General features: G+C 47.7%; 2 protein-coding genes across 8 annotated transcripts in view; one reads left to right on the top strand and one right to left on the bottom strand.

Annotated features, from left to right (window-relative positions):
• LOC141270715 (uncharacterized) overlaps nucleotides 1–19,049 on the bottom strand; it is a 669,979-nt gene that overhangs the window by 559,661 nt on the left and 91,269 nt on the right. The gene's annotated exons all lie outside the window — the stretch shown is intronic.
• The window catches only part of LOC141272048 (oocyte zinc finger protein XlCOF7.1-like), a 32,853-nt gene that overhangs the window by 6,160 nt on the left and 7,644 nt on the right, over nucleotides 1–19,049 (top strand). The window lies entirely within an intron of this gene.

Here is a 19,049-nt window from a genome sequence, read left to right as displayed (position 1 = left end):
AAACCCTCCTTCCTTAAAGGAAATATCGCCTGAACTTTGCCTAGATGGCTTCCCCAATCCTGATTGATCACGATATCCAGGTAAGCTGCGGCGTACGTCTTGTGGGGAGCTAGGATCCGTTCCATAGTTCTCTGGAAGGTGGCAGGAGCTCCTTGAAACCCAAATGGCCACCTGCCATACTGGAAGCAACCATCTGCATTGACAAGGCTGTCTTCTCTTTGGACAAGGAATCTACCTATACCCTTTTGTGAGGTCCAGAGTAGTAATGTACCAGTCTGACCCTAGTCTTTCAATAAGCTCATTGACACAGAGCATTGGATATGAGTCAAATGTAGAAACTTCATTCAACTTCCGGTAGTCATTGCATTCTCCATCTGGTTTCGGCACCAAGACTAAGGGACTAGACCAGCCGCTCTTGGACTCTTCAGTGACTTCTAGATTTACCGTACGCTTCACCTCCTGAGAGATTACCTCTTGGCAAGGTTCACGAATCTGATATGACTTCAAATTCACCCAGAAATGAGGCTCTGTGAATACTTCATGTTCTATGATATGAGTACAACCCGGCAACTCTGAAAATAGGTCTCTGTTCCGAAGAAGCAATTCTTGGCAAAACAGAAATGATCAGCTCACCTATCCACGAGTGCACAGGATCCAAAATCCAAGGAAAGACAGTCCACAGAAAAGGGGAGGTTGATCCAGCATTTCATTAATAATCCATCCATAAAAACATGTTTCAAAGGAAAGTCCACATCATAGGAATAGATTAATATATCACCCGAAGAGAAAGTCCCAAAATAAATATATTAGGGTCCTGGTTGACACGTTTTGAAAATTATACTTCTTATTCATAACCTAATGTGGGAATGAAACTCAAACAGAATATAAAACACTCTCAAGTCACCACACCTATACACAGATGGTGCATAATCTAAATTAACAAGTGTAGCACCTATGCAGTGAAAAAACACACAACTTTTACTATGATAAAACTATTATCTGATTAAAACAAGATGAATACAATGCAAATTACTAATAATGTAAAATCAGATAATTTTGTTTATTTAAACCTTCAGGAAAATTGGAAGCCTTTCAAATTACCACTGTGTTCTTTTCGAAAATGATTGGAGGCGTTAATGGCCTCGGAGTTCATGGAATCGCGTATATGCTCATTTATTCTCTGTCTCATCTTGCGGGTAGTGCAGCCGATGTATCTAACATTACATTCCACACACTGAACACAATATATCACAAATTTGCTGCTGCAATTAATGAATTGCCTAATGTAATGTGTCTTGTTCAGTGTGGTTATATTTTAATTCTTTGGTTTGCAAGGTATGCATTTGTTGATGCCGCATTTATGAAAACCTGCAGGTGTGAGCCAGGTTCTCTTACACTGCGTTTCTCTGACAATTAAACCAGGGGAAAGAAGTTTGGAAAAAGTGGGAGATTTTTTAGCAGAAAATAAACAATCCTCACGTAAAATCTGGTTAAGTAGATGATCACTATACAACATAGGAAGGTTTTTATTAATAATTCCCTTAATCTGATTAAATTCCTTACTGTATGTTGTAACAAATACAGATTTTATTGGAGTGGCGTTATTTTTCGTATATTTATTTATTTAATAAATTATGACTTTTTGTATTCACTATTTTAGTAGCCCTATCAAGTGTCCATTTATTATATTCTCGATTTTTAAGTCTATCATGGATTATATTTTGGCACTTCTGTTCTTGGGCATGTGACCTCATCTCTTCCCCCGTGACATCTTCCACGTCAACGTTTTATTTAGCCACCAAACACTGAGCTTCCAAGGGCTCTCTAGATCGTCATGGCTTAATCAGGTAGACAGGGCTTCCTTCTTCCTGTTTGGTGGACTTTATAGTTCACCAACCTTTTCAACTACTTCGTAGGGGCCCTGCCACTTGGCCAAAAATATACTCTCTGCCGTGGGTACCAGCACTAGTACCCGATTCCCAGGGCTGAACTGTCTCACCCTTGCCGATCGATTGTACACCCTTGACTGGGCCTCTTGCGTCTGGAGGAGGTGCTCTCTCACGATGGGCATCACTTCAGCAATCCTCTTTTGCATTTGGTCCACATGCTCGGTTACGCTCCTATAGAATGTAACCTCTGCTTCCTATTTCTCCTTTGCTATATTCAGGAGTACTCGGGGGTGTCAGCCATAAACCAGCTAAAACTGTCGACTGCCTGGTACCTTTCCACCAGGCCGACCAGGTCATCTGTATTTTTGGGATCTTCTTGGGCAACTGAGGACTGCACCGGCCTCGGAAGGGAGTATATGAACCTGTCCTTGACGACCATCTCCACCATCTGTACTGGGGCTGAAGATTCCGCTTGCAACCACTTTTGAACCAGGTGTAGTTGGTTGAACATTTGGGATTGGGGAGGTTTGTAATTGTGATAGGCCCAGTTGTGCACCCGTTGCACCCTGACAGTCACTCACTCTTAAGCGCGACAAGATCTCTATTTTCAAACTTGGCGTACTCTTTAGCATCCTGCAAGGCCAGGTCATAATAGGCCTTCTGCGGTTCCCCTGTTGGATATGGCACCAGAACCTCCACACAGCGCTCCGGAGCCAATTTCTCTAGTTCCCTCACCCTTTAAAAAAACATCAAGAACATCTCAACATCATCATCATGTGACATGGCCATAAATAGTTGATACAAAACAATGAGGCATAATTCTCATGTATATAATTTCATAATACTCTCGCACAATATACTCGTATGGAACAATGGACCTATATATAAATATGTAAGCAAACAATATGTATGCGGATTGGATAAGACCCAGTGGAAATTAGTATGGTATGCCTGGAATATAAATGTCAATGTAATAATTCTAGTATCAAACTAATGTTTAACAATCAAGTGCATAGTGCAAAAATACAGTCAAAACCTTAGGAAAAAAGTAGCGAGTTTATTCAATTGAATATAATCGCCTAATGGTGTAAAAAAACTGCTATATCTATACAATTGTCAGTTACAAAAAAAAAATAGCATAATGCAGAGTATAGTCAATGTTATATTTCCATCTAGAACAGCAATCTTGTTTGCTGAAATACTGCCACCCAGTGGTCGAAATATGAATGGGTTACTGCTCAGATGAGAGATTTCCCACAAATATTGAACCAATCCACAAGAATTTTATATCGGAAAATAAACATAATTTCATAAATTAGTGAAGTGTTGGGTTAAACATTCAAATACCTCCAAATAAAAATGTTTGGTAAATTTTGCAATGCAGCTTAAGATGTAAAAAAAAAATTATATACCATGTGGTTATTAGTGATTCAAATTCATGAACCTACAAGTAAACCAATATATCCAAATTCATCCCATTTGTTACACTAAATGCAGCCCATACACTAACACATACAAGCATAATAATTACTGATTAGTGTTGAGCGAGCACTAAAATGCTCGGGTGCTCGAAGCTCGGGCCGAGCTCGCCGTGATACTCGGGTGCTCGACCCGAGCAACGAGCCCAATGTTAGTCTATGGGAGACTCGAGCATTTTTGCGGTGGCACCCCCGGCAGTCTTTTAAAAGCCTAACAAGTGCCCAAAACGATAGTGACAGTGCTCAAATGACATGGGGACAGCATGGGGATCGCCCCAGGAAGCATTTCTGACCCCCCAGGTCACTGCTGTCAACAACGTGGTCAGAGGTATTAAGCCACTTTTACAGGCTCACAATAAAACGTTCAAAAACGAAAGTGAAACTTTTTTCCTGTGAAATATGTTAAGAAACATCCTTTCCAGGGTAAAGACTTGTGTATAAGTTAAAATAAATGAGCAAAAACAAAAATACTCCTCCACACCTTCGGCTATGTTCACATGTAGCATTTTTTATGCGTTTTTGCACTTTTGTATTGCTTTCAACTATGACAAATGCATTCACCGTGAAATGTCATTTTAACATTTTACAACCTTATCTGGCCATGTGCTGTGTGACACATGCATAAAGTGCTGAAAAGACAAGGGAACAGCATGGGGAAGACCCCTGGAAGCATCTCTGACTCCCAGGTCACTGTCTAAAAGTGTGCCCATCATAAGTGATCCAGAAGATGCAGACTTGCAACTATCCCCATGCAAGTTCTAGTCCCAGGGCAGTGTTCAATTGTACCTCCCCCATTCCTTGCAATACAAGCTCAAGTATGCAGCCTGCCACCCACCCACCCCCAGGCTGCAGTACCATACTGCTTGCTTGCTTGAACTTGAAATTGGGCCTTTTAGGCATGTGGAGGCGGAATCTGGCCACCACGTCATGGCTGTGTTGGCGGCCTGGAATCCATACTCAGTCCCCAGCCGCCCGGCAGCCGGGTGTCCATACTCTGTCCCCAGCCGCCCCGCGGCTGGGTGTCCACACACGGTCCCCAGCCGCCTGGGGGCAGCTGGGTGTCCATAAACGGTCCCCAGCCGCCCCTATTTCTCCTTGGAACATCCCCCCCACACACTTTTCTTAGCCCGGCCTGCTTTAGGCAGCATTGGACGAGCCCACCAGAGAACCAGACTCCTCCGGTGGACCCTGACTTCTCCATCGGTGGAGTTGAGAGTGCCAAGGTGAGGAGCATGATGATGATGACAGAAGTTAGCATCTGCTATGTTTTCTTTTAATGCAAGTGTAAGTATGCAGCCTGCCACCCACCCACCCCCAGACTGCAATTCCATACTGCTAGCTTGCACTTGAAATGGGGCCTTTTTGTTTGGAGGAGGCCGAAGCTGGCCACTACCTCATGGCTGCTTCGGCAGCGAGGTATCCATACTCAGTCCCCAGCCGCCCATATTTGTCCTGGTGTGCCTTATACATAAGATTAAGCGCGTATACCAAAACATTACCTCTGCCCTCCCCAGTGCATTTAGTGGGAAGGAGAGCCTATTCCGCTGTAGTGTGTGCATGCCAAACCCCTGTTCATGGTACATGCGAAGATGCCTCCCACCTTGCACCTGTCATTGCAGACTTGCAACTATCCCCATTCAAGTCCTTGTCCCAGGGCAGTGTTCAATTGTACCTCTCCCATTCCTTGCAATGCAAGCGCAAGTATGCAGCCTGCCACCCACCCACCCCCAGGCTGCAATACCATACTGCTTGCTTGCTTGCACTTTAAATTGGGCCTTTTAGGCATGTGGAGGCGGAATCTGGCCACCACGCCATGGCTGTGTCGGCGGCCTGGTATCCATACTCAGTCCCCAGCCGCCTGGTGGCCGGGTGTCCCCGCTTGCTCCCCAGCCTCCAGGGGGTGGCCGGGTGTCCATACTCGGTCCCCAGCCACCCCTATTTGTCCCGGTAACCTTTCCTACACTTTTCTTAGCCTGGCCTGCTTTAGGGCAGCATTGGCCGAGCCCACCGGACTATCAGACTCCTCCGGTGGGTCCTGGCTTCTCCATCAGGGGAGTTGAGAGTGCCAAGGTGAGGAGCATGATGAGGATGATAGAAGTTAGCATCTGCTTTGTTTTGTTGTAATGCAAGCGCATGTATGTAGTAGCGGCTAGGCCTGAGGTGGTCAGCGTTTTGGCGCATATCCTACCTCCTCCGAGGATTGCTGGATGTTTTCCTGCTACTATCCAAGTTCTATGACTCCCGTTAAAACAAAGCTTCAGGTGATAAATGATGGATGAGGTAGTGGCAAAGGAGAAAGAGCTGGAGGAACAGGGACCATTCACATCAATATTAGGCCAGTCAACCAGATATGTCTTGTAGGATATGTTTCTGTAACAAAAGGAGCGGTTCGGCTACACAGTTATAGGGCATACAGTGAGTGCAATGCCTACCAAAAATTTCGAGCCACTCCAATGCCCCTTGGAAATGACATGGAGGTCAGAGGGCGTTAACTAAACCTTTTTTTCCATTTATAGCAACTGGGTCTCCCGTGCACTGTTGGCCTAAGCAGTGAATGGAAGGCTTTCCAAAAATTATGAGGAACTGCAATGCCCCTTACAAGAGCCATGTGTGGCACCCCAGGGGTCTGTTCACCACAGTAATAGAGATATTACGTCGGAGAGCAAGTGGGAGGTTTCCTGGTCAAGATCCCTTAAACATGCAACATCCTCCTGCCCCAATCCTGGGAGGGGAGAATTCTGCCCTTATAAACTGGATCTGGGGCGGGGTTGAGTGAGTCAGAGAACAGTCAGAGTCAGAGTGAGAGCAAGGGAAAGTAACAGCAAGGAGCTCTGTAGGAGCTAGGAGCTAAAGACCAGGGGCTGGAAGCTGAGCAGAGCTCGCCCTGGCAGAAGACAATAGGAACCGGACACAGGAGTCCGAAGCTGTGAGGACTTATATATCCAGCAGCAGAAACCAGCCGGCAGGGGATTTCAGGTCCTCTGGCCATAGAAGCCCGGAGGCTCAGTCACAAGCAAGGGACCAGCACCGCCGTTGTGGAGCGGAGGCTAACGGAAGGCCCCAAGTCACCAGCCATACGGGTGAGCACTACACGGTACACTCAGGGACGTGGGCTACTTCTACCCGCTTACAGCAAGGTAGCCAGGAAGAGTGCAGACAGACGGGGAGGCCTACAACTCCACCTGGCCAGGGGAACTCCTGCTTGCTCACAGACTGACCAGGCCTCTTATGCTAGCCAGTACTCCCGGGAGGGTCTACCTTATAATCATCAGTAACGACCCTGAACTGCACTGCAAAGACTGAGTCATTCCTGCTGCGCTCGTGCACCATCACCCCCATCATCCACACTCACTGCCCTGAGGCTATACTCCTCCCGAGGGGAGTTATCCCATTCTATGCTGCGCACACAACACCAGCCTCAGCGGTCTGCCTCGCAGCGGTGGTACTCCCTGACCGCAATCCACGGGTGGCGCAGTCGGACAATTAACCTCAAAACCTAAGAAAGACTGCCACTGGTTTGACCAGCCTGAGCCACGGGACCGGGTCACCGCCACGGAGACTACAGACCCCAGAGACCCGGCACCGGGTATCCCACACACGTGTACACACGGCCCAGGGGGCGCGTCACATGCAGTACAGCATATTACAAACATAAGTCCCATTATTGGGGAGTGGGTGTCCCATAGTATTTGCTTATGCTTTCCCAGCAAAAGCTGCCAAAAATTAGGACGGAGCAACTTGCAATGCCCCTTACAAGAGCCATGCAGTACAGCATATTACAAACATAAGTCCCATTATTGGGGAGTGGGTGTCCCATAGTATTTGCTTATGCCTTGCAAGCAAAAGCTGCCAAAAATAAGGACGGAGGAACTTGCAATGCTGGCACCTTGGTGGTATAGTGGTGGTGGAGGCTGAGGATAAGGAGAAGAAGATTAAACAGCCGAAACGAGGAAGCGTATACCCATGTGTGGGTGTGAAGCGGTGCATGTGAATACACCTCCCGAAATAACACAGTGGATTTGACTTTATGTTACTCTGCTGTCATTTGGTGGTGATGAGAAGTCTGGCCCAATCCAGCCCTTGTTCATTTTGATAAGGGTCAGCTTGTCAGCATTGTCAGTTGACAGGCGAGTGCGCTTATCAGTTATAATTCCCCCAGCGGCACTAAAAACACGCTCCGATAACACGCTAGCGGCAGGGCAGGCCAGGACCTCCAAGGCGTACAGAGGGAGTTCATTCCAAGTGTCCAGCTTGGATACCCAATAATTAAAAGGCACAGAGGAATCACGGAGGACGCTGGTACGATCGGCAAGGTACTCCCTCACCATCTTTTGAAACTTTCCACTCCTTGTGAGAGTACCCCGCGCCTCAGGGCCTGTAAGCTGGGCGGGTGTCAGAAAACTGTCCCAGAACGTTGACAGTGTTCCCCTGCCTCTGCTGGATTGGAGTTGCATCTCTCTCGCCTGTACGCCTTGGTTGGGCAACGAACTGTGACCTCTGCCGCTAGCGTGTTCAGATGGGAATTTTTTTAAGAGTTCTGCAGCAAGGGCCTTCTGGTATTGCCCCATTTTTGTAGACCTCTCCACCTCAGGAATAAGAGAGTGAAAGTTCTCCTTGTAGCGGGGGTCTACAAGTGTCACCAACCAGTAATGACTGTCACCCAACATTTTGACAACGCGAGGGTCACGGTTAAAGCAGCGTAACATAAAGTCAGCCATGCGTGCCAGACTGGTAACGGGCAAGATTTCCATGTCCTCACCAAGATTACGACTGACCATGCTCTCCTCCTCCTCCTCCTCCTCCTCTTCCTCCTCCCCCCTGTCCTCAGGCCACCCACGCTGAACCGACGGTATGACACTTGTAGACGGTAGTACCTGTACAACGCATGATAGCAGCTCCTGTTCTTCCTCCTCCTCCTCCTCCTCCTCCTCCTCCTCCTCCTCCTCCTCCTCTCCCTCATTGTCCCCCAATGCACGTTGGGATGAGATGAGGCTGGGCTGTGTGTAATCGCCCGCTACGGCTTCTTGATCCATCTCATCATACTCTGGCTGCAATGCCTCCTCTTTAATTCTCTGCAGAGAGCGTTGCAAAAGACAGACAAGTGGGATGCTGACACTAATGATGGCCTCCTCAAAGTTTGTCAGGATGGTACATATGTCAGACATCCAGGTCCACTCCTGAGGTCTTATGTGTGGAGTCTGACCTGAATATCGACGGCCTTGTTGCAGCTGGTACTCCACAACTGCTCTCTTCTGCTCACAAATCCTTTGCAACATGTGGAGGGTAGAGTTCCAACGTGTGGGGACATCACACACCAGTCGGTGTGCCGGAAGCTGCAAACGCTGCTGCAACACAGCAAGGGCGGCGGAAGCTGTAGCCGACTTGCGAAAATGAGCTGACAGGCGGCGTACTTTCACGAGCAGATCTGGCAACTCGGGGTACGATTTAAGAAACCGCTGAACCACAAGGTTAAGCACATGAGCCAGGCATGGTACGTGTGTGATCTCACCTCGCCTCAGAGCCGCCACCAGGTTACGGCCATTGTCACACACGACCATGCCGGGATGTAGGTTCAGCGGTCTCGTCCACAGATCTGCCTGCTCTTTCACAGCTGTCCACAACTCACAAGCAGTGTGAGGTTTATCACCTAAGCTTATGAGTTTCAGCACAGCCTGTTGCTGCTTGGCGGAGGCAGTACTGCAATGCTTCCAGCTTGTAACTGATGTGATGATATCTGAGATGGAGGCTGAACATGAGGAGGAGGAGGAGGATGCGCAGGAGCTGTACACTGTGGGGGCAACTCTGACTGACATAGGGCCCGCAATCCTCGGTGTGGGGAGGATGTGTTCCGTCCCAAGGTCCGACTGGGTCCCGGCTTCCACTATGTTTACCCAGTGTGCCGTCAGAGAGATGTACCGTCCCTGGCCACAAGCACTTGTCCACGTGTCCGTTGTCAGGTGGACTCTCCCAGTAACTGCGTTGTTGAGGGCACGGCAGATGCTTTGGGACACTTGCTTGTGTAGTGCGGGGATGGCACACCGGGCAAAATAGTGTCGGCTGGGGACCGAGTACCGAGGGACGGCCACCGCGATAAGATTGCTGAAGGATTCCGTCTCCACCAGCCTAAAAGGCAGCATTTCCAATGCAAGCAGTCGAATGTGCGAATTTAGGACTGTGGCCTGTGGGGCGTTGGCTGCGAATTTCCGCTTTCTTTCAAAGGTCTGGGATATGGACAATTGAACGCTGCGGTGGGACGTGGACCTTGATGCTGTTTCTTGAGATACTGCCATAACAAGTGAAGACTGAGAGGAGGGGGCATCTTTACATGCAGTATGGACAGGGGATTGCCTTGCACACACAACAGGGGGTTCTATTGCACGCACAACAGTGGAAGAAGCAGTGGTGACACCCGCTGACACTGGTCGTGGACCCTGGGTTTCGCCCCACAAAGTCGGGTGCTTTGCTGCCATGTGCCTGATCATGCTGGTGGTGGTCAGGCTGGTAGTTTTGTCACCCCTGCTGATGCTGGCATGGCAGGTGGAACATATGGCCTTTTTGGGGTTATCAGCAGAGTCTTTAAAAAAATTCCAGACTCTGGAAAACCTACCGCTTGTACTGGCAACGTCCCTCGTGTTGGTGTTACGGGGAACGGTTGCCTGCCTTCTGTCTGCGGCCACCACACTGCTTCTTCCTGCCTGTTGGGGTACTCTGCCTCCCTCCCCCTATGTGCTGCTGGCCTCACTCTGCATGTCCTCCTTCCACGTTGGGTCAGTTACTAGATCATCCACCACCTCCTCCTCTTCCACTTGCGCACCACGATCCTCCTCCTCACTTCCTGGCAATTGTGTCTCGTCATCGTCCACCTCTTGTGACAGATTGCCAACGTCAACTTCCTGTGGCCGTGGCTGTTCAAATATTTGGGCATCACAACATGGGATCTCCGATTCCACCACTTCAAGCGTATCAGGCGAGGGGCCCAAATATGGAAATGGACCAGTGAACAGCTCTTCAGAGTGTCCAAGTGTGGGATCACTTGCTGTCTGACGACACTCGGCATGGTGGGAGGAAGGAGCATCAGGGTGAGGAGGAGTATGCGGTCGAGACTCACGGCTACTAAGAGTTGACCGTGTGGAAGACAGACCGGAGGTGGTGGTGCCCAGGTAACTGGAAGTATTATCTGCTATCCAATTAATAACCTGTTGACACTGATCAGTTCTCAATACTGGTGTTGTTCTGTGCTTCCCTAGTAATTCGGTCAAGAAGTGGGAGCGAGAAGATGTGGCTGTTGGTTGTGGCACATTTTCACCTTGGCCACGGCCCCGTCCTCTGCACGAACCATCACCAGAACGTCCACTTCCACGTCCCTTGCCACGCGCCTTGCCCATTGTAAATGAAGTAAAATAGCTTACACTTGCACTATCAATGGAAAAAGGGTAATAAAGAGTAGATTAGAACCGTGGAAGAGGAAAACCACAGTTATTGTTTACTGGGGTATACCACACTTTTTTAAATAGAGATATTTGCGGCTGAACAGTGAGCGACCCACTCAAACTGCTTTTTTTTTAGATACCAAAGGCCCAAAACTGGATAGTACAGCGATTTGACCCGTGGAACTGCGAAACCACACTGGGATGTCGGGGATACACAAGACTATTTTCAACAGATATATTTTTGTGTCACAACAGTCAGGAGACACTACTGTTTTTCTTTACGGAAAAAACTAACAAAAGCTGAATAATAGAGATTTTTTACCGTGGGATGGCAAAACCACAGTTATTGTTTACTGGGGTATACCACACTTTTTTAAATGGAGATATTTGCTGCTGAACAGTGAGCGACACTCAAACTTTTTTTTTTTTAGATACAAATGGCCCAAAAGTGGATAATACAGAGGTTTGAACCGTGGAAGTGCAAAACAACACTTCTGTTTCTCTAGCCTACACCAGACTATTTTCAACAGTTATATTTGTGTCTGAAAAATCTGAGACACGCTTTTTTTTTGGGGGGGGGGGGGGGACGACACACCAAAAGGTTAATAAGATGGGTATTTGTACAGTGTGAAGGAGGAAAAAAAAAGAAGGATTTAGATGAAAAAAAAAGGATTTTTCCTGGCCCCCGACACCTGGTGCTAAGTCCCAGCAATTTCAGCAACAGGAGCACACAGGACTGTAATGCAGCGTTTGCTGGTATAACCACTGCGTCTTCTATACAGCCTGCCTGCCTGGTATCTGGGATGGATATTAGTCCTGAAAAGGACTGTTTGTTTGTTCTGGCAGCCTTTACAGACCCTACACTAACTATTTCGCAGTTTATATCTCTCCCTAAATCAGCAGCGCTGTCCCTACACTGTCTAATCCGGAGCGACTGTGTCCAAGATGGTGGCGCCCCGTTTTAAATACTCGAGGTGACGCTGTGCGGCCAGCCAATCACTGTAATGCCCACAACCAACATGGCTGCAGCATTACAGTGACTGGCTGGCAATCCCTGCATGTTCATTGGCTCTGTAAAGAGCGCCAAACATGCAGGGCGGAGACCCGAGCTCCCACCCGCCCGAGTAACCCGGAAATGCTCGGTGCTCGCCGAACATCCCGAGTAGCGTGATGCTCAGGCGAGTAGCGTGATGCTCGGGCGAGTACCGAGCAGTGTCGAGCATGTTCGCTCAACACTATTACTGATGTTCAAAAGTACTGGCCAGTTGTGTACAGGAATCCCCTGATGCCCGTTTCACGTGAGCTTCTTCTTAGAGGGGGTATGTAATGACTCAAACAGTCAATCTTAAATAATGCCATGATTACAACAGGTGCAGCAGGGATGCTGCGCTGCTATCATGGCCCTGAGTGTCACTGGCCTCCGTCTCGGCATCTGATGTCACGTTCCCACACCCCTACCCGACGCGTGAGGGGGCGAGGACCGCGGCATCATGGTGAAGCGTTGTTGTGATGGACGTGAAACTCAGCCATGAAAGAAGCACACTTTGCTTCACCCTAATGGTATAACCGCATATTGCAATTGCATTATAAATGATAGATAGTTACTTCAATAGTGTCCCCTCTTTGAAATAAGAGGATGATATGTGGAGTGTTGTTTCTACTCAAGAACATCAATTCACTAAACCCATGGATTCTCAAAACTCTGTAAGGCCTCTTTCACACGTCAGTGTGTCTGATACGTGTGGTGTCCGTTTACACACGTGCCAGAGACACTGACACGCGTTGACCCATTCAAATGAATGAGTCTGCACACATGTCAGTGTGTTTCCATGGACCGTGTGTCCGTGTGATCCATACGTAGACATGTCCATTTTTGGCTGGCAGCACGGATCACACGGACCCATTCAAGTCAATGTGTCCCATGTAAACACGTACCGCACACGGATGCCATCCGTGTGACACGTTCCGGCTCTTGGGAATCAGTGTACAATTTGCGCTGTTCTCAAGTGCCGGATTCTGAACACTGCCCTCATCATAGTCCCCTGCCAGCACTGCGATCAGCATTAGCAGAGACAGTCATGAGAGTAGTAGTAGTCTGCTCCCGCAGTCAGGGCTGCCACCAGGAATTTCTGGTCTCCACACCCTGCCTCCTAGTGTCTCCACACCCTGCCTCCCCATGTCTCCACACCCGGCCCCCCCGTGTCTCCACACCTTGCCGCGCTCTCCCAGGCGCATGACAGTGACGTCATACACCAGCAATGTGCGTGCTGACGTCAGCTACTGGCCTCTGTTTGGTTGCCGGCTGTTAACTATTGCCATGCCGAAACCTTACCGTACGGCAATAGATTTAAAGTGAACGTGCGTCTGATGAAGCATGTTCAGTGACTGAATCTGCAGAATCCTGGCACTGGGGCCCGGTGAACAGAAGAATGGGGGCCTACCGGGATCCATCTGCTCACCGGGCCCCATACACTATTAAGGGCAGTAATGCCCTGATGGCGGCCATGCCATATTTATATTTATGTCCATCGTTCCATATGATTATGGAATAGAGTATTGTGAAATTATATGCATGAGAATTATGCCTTATTGTTTTCGTTGTTCTGTATAAAATATTTATGGCCATGCCACATGATGTGCTGTTACTGTACCACCTCAGTGTCTTTATTTTTATTGTGTAATGTGGTTTATGTATCGATAAAACTTGTTATATATTTGAAGTCTAAGTCTCCGTTTTTTATAGAATCATATCCAGTATTTTTCTGGAGATACTACAAATGATAATAAAATAATTGGTTGGCCCATTTATCGGTTATTTAAAAATGGATTAAGCGCAAGAATGACCAAAAAAACTGATATCTGATTGAGGCCTAAAGCTGCATTCACATTCTGAAGTGCTGCGCGCTGAGCACTATCTGGGGTTTATGTCTTTGGACACGTCAGAGGCCTTGTGTATATTCACTGCAATGAGGCAAACGTAGATAGACGGAATAGCTCAGGGGAAGGTCATTCTGCATTCTTATGTGTTCTCCTGTCTCTGCTTGAGGTCACTGTTTGAATCTTCATAGAAGGCATTCAGACGTCCCGCTGATGTAGGCATGGAGTGTGATAAGGCTGGATGCAGATGGCCAAGTCAAAAACTGTCATGTTTTCAAATTGCAGACTTACTTGGCTCTATGTGTAGCTTTAGATTTGCGTTGTGGATAAGTGCAGGATCTGCCTCCTTTTTGCATGCAATGTATTGATTCGTTAATTGGACCAGAATAAAGTAAAGATTGGCAAATTCATGTGATGCAATTCGAATTCATGTAGAATTTTAGATAATTCACTTTTCTCTGCAAATTCGAACAATTTCAATTTTTCAAAGGTGAACAATTTTTCAGTTTTCAGATGATTGCATCCACCACAAAAGGCTCCTGTGACCTCAGGCGTGGCCATGTGGGCTTTCCCATGATGCATTGCACTATCCCATTACATGGTAATAATCAAAAACGTGGAAATGTAGGGGTGAAAATTAGAAATAGATATAAACCCCATAGTAGGACTAAATGTATTAAGGACTACCGAAGTACATCATGGTGTAGCGTAACAAATCAGGAGAAATTATCAGAGCCTTTATAAAAGCTGAGGCAGGGAATGCTGTACCCAATTTAGTGTGGTTCTGGATAGTTAGTGGACATTGGAACTCAGCAATAGAGATAGAAAGAGAAAGCCCTAAAACATTTTAAAAATATTTCACAAAGTGTGTGTTATACAACTGTAGCAGTGAAAGAAGATGTGTAGTATTCTGTGAATAATCCAGAGATTAAGTTGACCAGTGGAAACAGACAGAAAAGCGGTGCCAGCAGCAGAGCCAGAGGGCGTGAGATTGATCAGGCATATAGATGGGCTGGCATCTTTCTTTTTCATTTGAGTTGCATGATTGTTTACTAAAATTTTCACGCACGGGAAAGCAGCAAGCCAACGCACAATTTGTCAAAGACCATAAAATCTAAACTTGGTGTCAGTCAAAGAAAGTGTGCTTGTCAGAAGCAACCAACTGTATTGAATTTTTCCATTTCTTGTGTATTTCGGATGTTTACGAACCTTGTATTATTTGTCTTTTTAGAGAAGGGAAGATAATTCTGTTGAAAGAAAAAACAGCAAATTAATTAAAAAAATCCAGACATTTAACTGTACATGTCTGTTTTTGTACACCTGTATACTAGTTTATTACCCCTTCATGCGACACCAATACAGCAGGATTTGACAGATGGTGAATTTTGGACATGTACCTACCTACCCAGTATGTCTTCTCATGTTATTTTTGAGAAGGGAGAATAATTTAGAATGAAAAGATGAACTTTTGTCAAATATATGTTTCACTGCGGCTACTAGCTTCAGTCAACTAAACCTACAAATTTCCCCCAGCATGTTATCTGTTGGGGGTCAAACCACCATTTTCAAAGGGAGTTGTTTTTTATGAATGACATTCAGAAGGGTGGTTGGTCAGTCAACATATCTACACCTTAGGGTGTGGCTGGGCAAGTTAAATGCTCAGCCACTATTTTTTTTTTTTTTTTTCTCTGCTGTGGACTGGAGAAAGAAGTCTCCAGACTGTGTGTGTGTGTGGAAGCCAGAGAGCTCCACAGAAGGACTTTTGTTTGGTGAAACTTCATTGTGCTACCCGGAGCGTGCGAAACCCCGCTTGCCTATGAACAGTACTATACTTTTATCTTTTTGTTTTTCGTTATCCCGTAGAGGGCTTGTTTATTTTGTGGAACCCTGCTGAGGTTTATGCCATATCCCAATAAACCTGCAGGAAGTTAACCAGAGACATGTTTCCTGTCTGCCTCTGTGAGAGCCTTAAAAGTTGCTTTACCACAGTTAGTGCGAGGGTGCGTGCAGGATTCCAGGAACACGTGTACCTGCCACAGAGAGCGTTGGATGTCCTGGGTAAAGGCCGTCAACCTGCAAGAGATGTCCGGCAGCATGGAAGAGCTCCTCAAGCACCTGGTCCAAAGTCAACAGCAGCAGCATCTACAGCAGCAACGAGAGCAGCAGCACATGCAGCAGCAGCACTGGGAGCAAAAGCAGGAGACAAACTCCTGATGCAACAGATCCAACAGCAGCAACGGCAGGTGGAATTCCTAGTGGGGGAAGTTCGCAGCAGAGATACCACCCCTCCCTCAAGTCCAGGTGATGTCTCATTTATCTGGAAGGTGGTAAGACGAGCTATGCAAAAGATGACCCCGGGTGATGAGGTTGAGGCATTTTTGACGGTGTTCAAGAGGGTAGACGAGCAGGAAAAGCCCTACTATGATCTTGCCCTACAGCATGCACAGGACTATGCCAAGTTAAAGACAAATACTGGCACGCCATTCATGAATGTCTGCCATAGCTCAAAGGGTCCACCACTGGGCGTATGCTGTCGACAAACCCCCTCACTCGCAGATGTTTGACTTGCTACATCTAGTCCAGAAATGGTTGCAGCCAGAGTCTTCCACTCTTGCCCAGATGGTCGAGCATGTGGTGATGGACAGATTCATCCATTCCCTTCCTAGGCTGGTGCAGACCTGGGTTGTCCAGGGCGACCCTCAGAACAGCGACGACCTTGTGGTCCTAGTAGAGAGGTAACAAGTGGTCGAGAAATCCCTCGGGAAACCGGACATGGCCACTTCACTGTACTGGAATATCCAAAGGGGGACGGGTTCACCATGGAGGGGTTTTAGAGCCACAACTGGGGGCGTCACAATTCCACTGAGGGTCCCACAAAGACTGTTAAGGATGTGGTCTGTTGTTGGTGTCACAATCCTGGATACGTAGCCGCCTGGTTTCATATGTCCCCTGAGCCAATGGACTGCAGCCATTGCAGACGTTGTTCTTATTATTATTTATTATTATAGCGCCATTAATTCCATGGCGCTTTACATGTTTAAAAGGGGTATACATAGCAAACAACAAGTACAGTAATTTGAACAAAAATGAGTCAGCGACTGGTACAGGTGGAGGACCCTGCCTGCAAGGGCTCACAATCTACAAGGGATGAGTGAGAATACAGTAGGTGAGGGTAGAGCTGGTCGTGCAGCGGTATGGTGGAGCGAGGGTTACTGCAGGTTGTAGGCTTGTCGGAAGAGGTGGGTCTTCAGGTTCCTTTTGAAGGTTTCCACGGAGTCTGATGTGTTGGGGTAGAGAGTTCCAGAGTAGGGGGGATGCACGGGAGACATCTTGTATGCGATTGTGGGAAGAGGAGATAAGAGAGGAGTAGAGAAGGAGATCTTGTGAGGATCGGAGGTTGTGTGCAGGTAAGTACCGGGAGACTAGGTCACAGATGTATGGAGGAGACGGGTTGTGGATGGCTTTATATGCCTTGGTTAGGGTTTTGAACTGGAGTCTCTGGGCAATGGGGAGCCAGTGAAGGGATTGACATAGAGGAGAGGCCGGGGAATAGTGGAGGGACAAGTGGATTAGTAGGGCAGCAGAGTTTACGATAGATTGGAGGGGTGCAAGAGTGTTAGAAGGGAGGCCACAGAGCTGGAGGTTGCAGTAGTCGAAGAGGGAGATGATGAGGGCATGCACTAGTGTTTTTGCAGATTCGTGGTTGAGGAATGTTCGGATCCGGGAAATGTTTTTGAGTTGGAGTAGGCAGAAAGTGGAAAGGGCTTGGATATGAGGTTTGAAGAGGAGATCAGAGTCAAGGGTTACTCCGAGGCAGCGAGCTTGCGGGACTGTGGAGAGTGGACAGCCATTGACTTTGATAGATAGGTCAGATGGGGGGGTTGAACGAGATGGTGGAAAGATGATAAATTCAGTTTTATCCATATTAAGTTTTAGGAATCTAGCAGAGAAGAAAGATGAAATAGCGGACAGGCTGTGTGGGATTCTGGTTAGTAAAGAGATAATATCAGGTCTAGTGAGGTAGAGCTGTGTGTCATCAGCATAGAGGTGATACTGAAAGCCGTGAGACTCTATGCGCTTATCCGGCCTGCAGTGTGGACTGTCAACCCAGCGAGGGGCCGCATATGTGTGCAGTGTCCATTAATGGAGTGGGGTTGCTTGCACTATTGGACTCTGGGCGTCTGTTGACCCTAATCAGTGCCACCCCTCCCCACCAGCTGATCCCTGACAAAACTGTGGGCGTTCGCCGCATACATGGGGACACCAAGGACTACCCTGTGGCCAGAGTGACAGTGGGAACAGACTGTGGTGCCCAGTCAAACGAGGTCGGGGTGGTCAAGGACTGAATAGATCCTGTCATATTGGGGCGCGATTTTTCTTTGTTTTGGAACTTGTGGGGGAAGGGAACCGGGCTGAGTCATGTGGCCAAAAGCCAGGTCTCTAGGGAAGAACCCCCATCGAAATCTCAAGCGGATGAGTTCCCACTGTGTGTCCTTGCCGGCGACAAGGACGAGATGGTGACCGAGGAGGCCGACCTCCCTGAGTTAGAAGTGTCCGGAGAGAACTTTGGGACTGCTCAAGTTCAGGACCTGACCTTTACGGGGGCATTTGACCAGGTTACTGTCTGTAACGGGGTTACTCAAGAGCCGGGGGCCGACACCAGATTCCCCAACTTTGCAGTTTAGGGGGAGCAACTGTATCGGGTGACCAAACTAAGGGGTGATGAGATAGTGGAACAACTGTTAGTACCGGAGCCATACCGACGGAGGATATTCAATATGGCCCATTCACATGTTGTAGTGGGACACCTGGGGGTCGAGAAGACTCGGGATAGGATATTGAGGAGGTTTATTGGCCAGGGTATCACCGGGAGATCCTAAACTATTGTAGGTCCTGCCCCCCCTGCCAGATAACCTCTCCCTCTTCCCACTTCCGTAGTCTGCTAATTCCACTACCTGTGCTAGCAATTCCCTTTGAGGGGATTGCCATGTAAGTAGTGGGACCCTTAGTTAAATCGGCACGGGGCTACCAATACATCCTGGTGGTCATGGACTATGCGACCCGGTACCCAGAAGCGGTACTACTAAGGAGCTCGTCGAGTAGAAGCATAGCCCGAGAACTTGTCCATATATTTGCCAGAACCGGATTGCCAAAGGAGATCCTAACCGACCAAGGAACCCCATTCATGGGCAAGGTAATGAAGGAGCTGTGTAAGATCCTCCAGATTGCCCAGCTGCAAACCTCCATTTATCATCCTCAGACAGACTGCCTGGTGGAATGCTTTAATAAAACCTTAAAAGCGATGCTCAAAAAGGTCTTAGAGAAGGATTGTCATGACTGGGACTACCTGCTACTGTTCCTGTTCTTTTCGGTAA

Source organism: Phyllobates terribilis, unplaced genomic scaffold (assembly GCF_046119375.1).
Source record: "Phyllobates terribilis strain yellow unplaced genomic scaffold, ASM4611937v1 Scaffold_5__5_contigs__length_657084704, whole genome shotgun sequence".
In the NCBI taxonomy this organism is placed as follows: domain Eukaryota; kingdom Metazoa; phylum Chordata; class Amphibia; order Anura; family Dendrobatidae; genus Phyllobates; species Phyllobates terribilis.
This window is presented reverse-complemented; position numbering and strand designations above follow the sequence as displayed.